Here is an 8,435-nt window from a genome sequence, read left to right as displayed (position 1 = left end):
CATATCTGCTGATGAATTGGTTAATCAGTTCAATAGAATTTTCCATAAACCTATTTCACGCTGAATTAAGTGTCACAAACTTACAGGCATGCATAGTGTGTATATAGACACAGTACATATGTGTGTGTGTGTGTATGTGTTTGTGTACAGGCATTTTTTGTTAACTTCACAGTACTTTATAGATCCTTAGGTTCAGTTCTCTCTAGGTAACTTAAATCTCCATAATCCCTATTGGTTACATTTGATCTTGTTTACATTTAATACCTCACTGGCCATTGTAGGCATTTAATTTACAAACTTTCCCATCACAAAATACTCTCTGTTCTACATAGTAAAGGTTTTAACTATTTTTTGAGTTTGTGTACTCTACTATAGATCTATTTCTGAACTTCAATAATCTTACTGTTACATCTGCAAATTTTAAAATCTGCATTTAAATGGAACCATCTAATAAGTTGCATTTTTGCATAGTTCTGTTTTCAGTTGCCATGATAACCAATCACAAATAGATGATGGTCTAAGTAGAAAAGGAGCATAATTTCTATTAACATTAATAGAAATTTGTCTTAAGTTAAAAGCAATTCCTCCATTGCCCCAAGCTTTTGACTATCAGATTACAAGATCAATAGTTTACCAAGCAGTTGGTAAGTGACAAAATGAAATTGTTCAAGAAGCCTACAAATGATTCTGGAATCTATCCAGGCCTCTACCAAAACGTGAATTGAAGTAAGTGGCAAACAAAAATATTCCAAAGACAGCTAAAAGCACAGTTTTCTCCAGATCAGTATAGCTGTGGATTTTAGGGGGGGCATAGTTGCAGACAAACTAACCCATCACAGGGTAATCAGCAGTGTTGTAATGCCAGCGTCATTCCAAAAGACAAAATTACATCTGAAAATAAACACTAGTTCTACCAACAGTGCCGATGCCACAAACCAAAGGGAAAACTTGCCGTGTTCAAAATGTGCAAAGTATTTTTGGTCAAAACATTGGACTTTTAGGATATGCCCATATATGTATATGGTAACACTGTCAGCAGCTATACTCCACTTCCCCAAATAAACCCACATACACACACACACACACACACACACACACACACAGAGTACATTGTCTAATCCACATGGTCTTTCTGTCAATATACTCCTAGATGCAAAGATGAAGAGCCATGGTAAATGAGCCTGAGTGTTTTAAAAGGAATTTGAGAATTCTGGGAAGATTGAAATACAAACAGAGGCATAGATTTTAGACTTCAATCTTCCACATAAAAACAGAGTAACTATATTGCAAAATCAAAATCCCATGAGCAATATTTATAACAAAACTAGGTAGTAAGGCATCCCTTCAATCTCAAAATGTTAGGACGAGAAAATCATCAACCACATAAGACGTGCACTGTGTCAGCATATGTGTGGGAACAAACAGAGATGTGATAGGATAGCTGATGCTTCTGAGAAGAGAACTCCAAAATAGCCAACAGTGAAGTATAGGAGACCAATCTGAGGGCAGGGGTTCTGCCCAAATAAATCTTAACAAAAGAGCTCTCTCCCACGGGAGGACTCCATGCTTGTGGGAATGAAATAAAAATTGAGCAGGTCAGAGACAACAGAGACATTGAATGAGAAGGCCTAGGTAAAAACGAGAGAAACAAAGGTTCAAAATCTGAGGAGGTAAACTGCCATATTTATAAAACCACATGAAAACAATTCAAGATCTCTGTGAAGTTCAAAAATCTGTCCAAACCAAGTGTCCTTACTGAACAAAGTTCAAGAAAACTAATTTCACGTAAAAGAAAGGAAAATAAAATTATCAAAGCTAAATCCCATACAATATTATTATATGAAAATAATAAAAAGCAGAAACAAAAGCATGTCATAAATACATGCCCAGAAAACACAAAGAAATTATATTATTTCAAAAGAACATTAAGAAAATGAGAGTAGACATAAATAATAAAAAGGAAACAACTAATGACACAAAATAGCAACACAAATCACAGTTAGTAAAACTTAGAAATATGTTGATAAAACCCAGAAAAGAATTGGAAATAAAAGAAAGATATCAAACAAGAAGGAACAAAAGAGTGAACAACCAGAACTATTATTCCTTAAGAAGAATAGATGGTAAGGAGGAGGGAAATTAAAAAAAAAAAAAAAGTATGATAATGTTTCTAGAAAAATTGATAAATACATAGATAGGCAAAGAAAATCTAAGATATGGACAGTAGGAGGTCCTAGAGAAGAAGACAAGAAATAAATCAAGAAAACTTTACTGAAATAAAAAGTAATTTGAAAGCACATATTGAAAGAATATAGCACATACCTGATAAAATCGACCAACACCAAGACATATTCTAGTAAAATTACTGAAATAGAAAGAAAAGGAAAAACCATCAGAACATCTAGGCAAAGAACATGAATCTCTTAAGTAAAAGAAAATTAACTCATCATCAGACTTTTTGACAGTAACACATATTTATTTATGCATGCACGCATGCATGCAACACTTTAAACCAAAATACTGGATTAACATTTAGGATACTCAAAGAAAGAAAATGTGAATTTAAGAATTTTTATCCTCCAGAACGGACATTCAAAAATAAAAGACACAGAGAAACTGCCAAAAACATGCAAGAATTGGGGTGCCTGAGTCACTTACTCAATTAGTTGACTCGATTTCAGCTCAGGTCATGATCTCAAGGTTGTGAGATGAGCCCCACATCTGGGTATGGAACCTGCTTAGGATTCTTTCCCTCTCCCTCTGCTCCTCCCCTGCTCTTGCCCTCTCTCTAAAAAAAAAAAAATATATATATATATATATATATATATATATATATATATATATAAATACAATAAAAATAAAAACATGTATGAATTTCAGCATATTGTTCCTATGGGCCCTTTCTGAAAAACTCTATTAGAGAAAAATCTCAGAAAACAAAAATGTCTGCGAGATATTAATATAAAAACTAGTATATGAGCATTAAGTATAGTTTATCTTTAGGACTAAGATTATGAAGGTTAAAGAGGAGAACATATAGTGTACAGTAGCTGTACAGTATGTTCTGACAGTGTAGAATGCAACCATATATTCCATATAGGGTGGAGGAGAATGGACATAGCAGATGCCTCCCCTCAAATACTTAACTGCTTTCATGGTGGTGGTATTATTATTTGGAGACTATGGGGTGTATAATACAGATAAAGCAGGCGAGCCATTATGGATATTCTATCACTAGTGTTCGTGAGTACTAGGATTCCTACTGAGGAGGTCACAAATACAGATATAAAAGAAGTTAAATTCTGTATTTCTGTATTTCTGAATTCGAATTAAAAATATCAGCGTAACTTATAATGTATTTTATCTCTTAAGACACGCATAAATTTTTTCCTATATCTGCTCAATGAAAAGGCTTAGGTACAATGACAACTCAAGAGAATAAGCATTCCTATGTGCTCTTGAAATACTATTTTCCACTGAAAGAAACTAAGGCTTCTTGGAGAATGGCTTATTGAGGCCTAAGCACAAGGAATGTGTAAAATAAATACATTTATTCAGCGACAACCTTTCATATTGTATAATAATGAAGTTAACAAGGACAGTTAAGACCTATCAAAAAGGTTCAGGAGGGGAATCCTTGGGTGGCTCAGTGGTTTAGCGCCTGTCTTTGGCCCACAGCATGATCCTGAAGTCCCGGAATCGAGTCCCACATCAGGCTACCTGCATGGAGCCTGCTTCTCCCTCTGCCTGTGTGTGTCTCTGTCTCTCTCTCTCCCTCTCTCTGTGTATCTCATGAATAAATGAATAAAAAAATCTTAAAAAAAAAAAAAGTTCAGGAGGCAAATTTAAAAGATTCCTATTAAAGGTTGGACAAATTGAGCCTCTAGAAGGATAAGAACTGCAGTGCATTAAGACCATTAACTGTCCTTTAACTGTCCTTAAATTTTTAGTTCATTTTGATAGTTACAGAAACACACATAATTGGTGACCTGAGAATGACAGAGAAACTATTCATCATACATAAGCTCTCTGATGATTTTAGTATCAGATTTTTGGTACTCTACACATTTTACAGTGCCTCAGAAGCACTAAGCGCAATCTGTACCAATCCCAGACATAATTCCAAGATGACTTTTAAAATAAACAAAGCTTTAAATTTATGGTATTCATCACATGATGGTTAGCTTAAAGTAATTTTATATTTTTTCAAAATAGTCTTCTGTATTTTTCCAAATTCTCAGAAATGAATATGCATTATTTTATAATTAGGAAAAGGTTTTTAAAATAAATCTTTCAAAAAATAAAATAAAATAAATCTTTCATCTCCTTACTAAAAAATAGAGAATATGCCAAAACGTGTTTGAGGTTTTCAAGATTTTGGATTTAATGAACTATTCACAACAGATAAATAAATAAATAAATGGCTTAGCTATTCAAGCCACTATTCCTTTATTAGCCCTGTGCCTAGGAGCATGTGCAACACATGCATAGCCTTTAGTGAAGTCACATATATTCATACACATCAGTGTATTTTCATACCTCATTCTCCCATGCCATAAATGAAATCATGAAGATTCTCCTTTGTAAGTTTTTAATAACTGTTCTTTACCTCATGAATCATACCGATTATATAGACTGTTGCCAAGACTAAGAATAAACAGTGTAAAATATATCCTTAAAATACTAAGTCAGATTCCAAATCCAGATATAGCTTCCAAAGACATCAACGTGAAGACCCATCTTCTATATCAGATGTTTAACCATAATGAAAAAAGAGGAAGAAGTGTTGAGTTAATAAGAAATATTATTGATTAGTTAGAATTTATATCTCAAGAATATAAAGCATATGAAGACTTGCATTAGTTCAACAAATTCTAACAATTTTTGTCAGCACAGTTAGCATATGTAACTTAGGCCAATATAATAACTGAAAGATTGTATGCCAGTATCTACCTAATCCAAATATATAACTACCTATGACACAGTAAACTTTCACTCTTAAGTATAGATCCAAGAGAAATGAACAAAATACATAAACAAAATCCTCAAAGCAGCTCTATCCATCCCGAAACTTAAAAGAATTCAAATGTATATCAACAAGAAAATGGATAGAATGTAGAATATTTATACAGTGGAATAATATACATCAATACAAAAAGAATCACTAACATTATGCTGAATGAAAGAAGCCAGATACAAAAGTATATGCACTGTATGATTTCATCTATATGACATTTAAGAATAGGCAACCACTAATTAATGGTGATAGAATTCAAAACAATTTTTACTTCAGAGGAGGGCATGAGAACATTTGTTATACATTTATTGATGTGTATTTCAATTTTAATTGATCTAAAAATTAAGTAAGTAAATTCAAGCACCTTTTTAAAGGAATACTGTCAAAACATTAAAAAGGATTATCTGAGAGTTATTTTTCCACCTTTATAGTATTCTAGATTTTCAACATTGTTTACAAAGAATAATTATTACTTTATAAACAGGAAAAACATTAACTTATTTTTAATATTTCAGATGATAAGCTTCTGAAAAATAGCACAGTTCATATAACATGCTTCACTGCACACTATTATGGCATCATGGATGAAAAATGAGGTTGAGAATTTAATGGAGGTAGAAACTCATAGCTAGAAGAAGAAAGTTCTCCAAAATGCACAAATATTTTAGGGAGGCATTGGATTTTTCTTTTAACATCAAAGGGACTAGCACCAATTTTCAATTTAAATCTCAGAGGACCAAGTTGATCTCTTCCAACATTTATTTTTTTATTAGCTTATCAGCAGGCTTATTCCTTAAAACATAATTCCAGAATGAAACTGATGAACAGAAATCATGAAACTATATATTTGATGTATATTTAGTGAAACTCAATAAACATCATTTAATCTAAGAGCACAAGATTCTAAGGTATCTAGAGTCCCATGTGGAAAGTAACACATGTAATAAAGACAAAGAGAATAATAATACCCTGAATCTAATTGGTTGAGAAACAAGGTGTTTCTAAAAGTCTCAAGTGACTTCTAGTCAAACATCATCATCATGAAAATAATATACAAAACACATGAAGTATCCAAATCTAAATGCTGATGTGATGGGTGCTACACAAAATGTTAGAATTTAGGAAACAAATTTAACACAAAACCATATATAATCTAAAATTCAGTAATTTTTTTAAAGATTTTATTTATTTATTCATGAGAGACACGGAGAGAGAGACAGAGAGGCAGAGACACAGGCAGAGCGAGAAGCAGGCTCCATGCAGGGAGCCAACGTGGGACTTATCCCGGGTCTCCAGGATCACGCCCTGGGCCGAAGGTGGCGCTGAACTGCTGAGCCACGAGGGCTGCCCACAGTAAAGTAATTTGAATTGATAAATTGGGATCAAAATTTTGAATTTAATTACTCATGAAAAAATTTTAATTTATACGTTTCATTCGCTAATAGTTTCTCAATCCAGTTTATACTAATTTATTCTGTTTGCGATTGAAGTCCTTTAAAATGAAAACCCTTAACACTGAAAATAATAAAAGATAAACTTATTCTTTCCATATTTTTAAAATGTTCTTTTATATCATTTCAGAGGATTGTCTTAAAATGAAAAACCCAACTCTGTTTTTTTTTTTCTTTTTCCCAGACTGAAATCCTCTCTAGCTAAATTTTTCTGATCTGTGGTTAGTATTTCTTATACTCTTCCTAGTAATGCATTATGAAGTCCTGAAAATGACATTAAATCCAAGGGTTAAGGAAAATGTGTCTACAACATGACTGCTTTTTGTTTTTTTGCGTTTTATTTATTTGTTGATTTTTAAACTTTACCCATAATTTGAGCTGATGAATCCCAATGTGACGATTATTTCATATCATTCATAATTTTTAACTCTAGGGTTGCTGGGCAAGTTTGCATACTAATGTTAAGAAACTCTAAAAGGGGACACCTGGGTGGCTCAGCTGTTGAGCGTCTACATGGTCCCAGAGTCCTGGGATCGAGTCCCACATCAGGCTACCTGCATGGAGCCTGCTTCTCCCTCTGCCTATGTCTCTGCCTCTGTCTCTATCTCTCATGAATAAATAAATAAAAATATTTAAAAAAAAGAAAAGAAAAGAAAAGAAAAGAAACTCTAAAAGTTCTGGGGCAAGTTCCAGGATGGTGTTTGCATAGGTCCCTTAATGTAGAGATGTGGTAGGAGAAGGGATGCATGTGGGGCATGAACTGGACACTGTAGTTCCATGGACTTTGGGACGAAGGTACGGGCTTTATGATGTGACCTTCAGGAGGTAACCTTCTAGGGAAGAGAGAAGCTTTGCTGAAGTTCTAGGAAAGTCAGTTCATGTGTTCTGCCTCAGTAACTAGCAAAGAAAGTGAGAAAAGCAGCAGAAACAGCATTCTGAGTGCTGTTATACACTCTCTTAGTTCACTCCTACAATTTTGGTGGCTTTCATTGTTTTCCGTATGAGTCTTTGCCAATTTTCTACTATCTGTTGTGGTAGTCTTTGTGTCACACTATTCCAAACATGGTATGATTGTCTTGTGACCTTCTAGGAACACAGATTGTTCAGCTAACATAGAGGACCCCACAATAAGAAAACATGCACCAGTCTTTCAAGCCAAAAGCCCAGCATCTCCATCTGTGGGATTCTTCTACCAGAGGTATATAGAGGAGCCATTAGAAATACAAAGAACTTTGAAAGAACAGTGTGGCATTAAAACTACACCTAACAGCTTAATAGGAAGCCTGTTGAGAGCTGGCCCTGAGGAATGATGCTGAAAGTCCCAGTAGCCACTGAAGGAAACCAGATTTTTTTTTTTTTTTTTTTTTAGTTTTTTGGGATTCCAGTCCTTTAAAATTTAACTTTTTAGATTTTAGTGGGATTCCAAGGCAATGGAAGCCAGGAGCCACTGGCAATCACTTGGAGCAGTGTTCACCAGCAGGAAGATCTGCTGGAAGGTGTTGCCACTGGTTAGGACCTGTGACAATATGGGTGGTTATTGGAAGCTGCTGCTATGGAAACTCATGCTAACCACTGTTGGAAATAGTGGCCAGTGGAAACTGCCAATGCCAAGAACAATAGCCAAGAGGCTCTAATGGGATATGTTGACTGGAATCACCATTTGGTGTCTCTAATAGAAAGCTGTGTCTGGGACCATCTATCTGAGTTTGGGGATAGGAAGTAACTTGTTTTGTTTAAACACACATAGCTAAATCATTCTTTATATTAGGGGGGGAAAGAAGTACAATCAGTCTTATTGTGCTACAAACCAAAAGCATCATAATTTCCCTCAAAACCAGCTTCTCCATGTGATTATGCATTTCTTTTAATAACACTATTAATCTACTTGTTTTCCAGGTGAAAACACTCTACTATCATGGAATCCTCCACTTCCCTTTTACCCACACTCAAATATTTTAACTTCTATT

The sequence above is a fragment of the Vulpes lagopus genome, chromosome 2 (genome assembly GCF_018345385.1).
Source record: "Vulpes lagopus strain Blue_001 chromosome 2, ASM1834538v1, whole genome shotgun sequence".
Taxonomy (NCBI): domain Eukaryota; kingdom Metazoa; phylum Chordata; class Mammalia; order Carnivora; family Canidae; genus Vulpes; species Vulpes lagopus.
The sequence above is the reverse complement of the archived record's forward strand: the minus strand, read 5'-3'. Positions refer to the sequence as shown.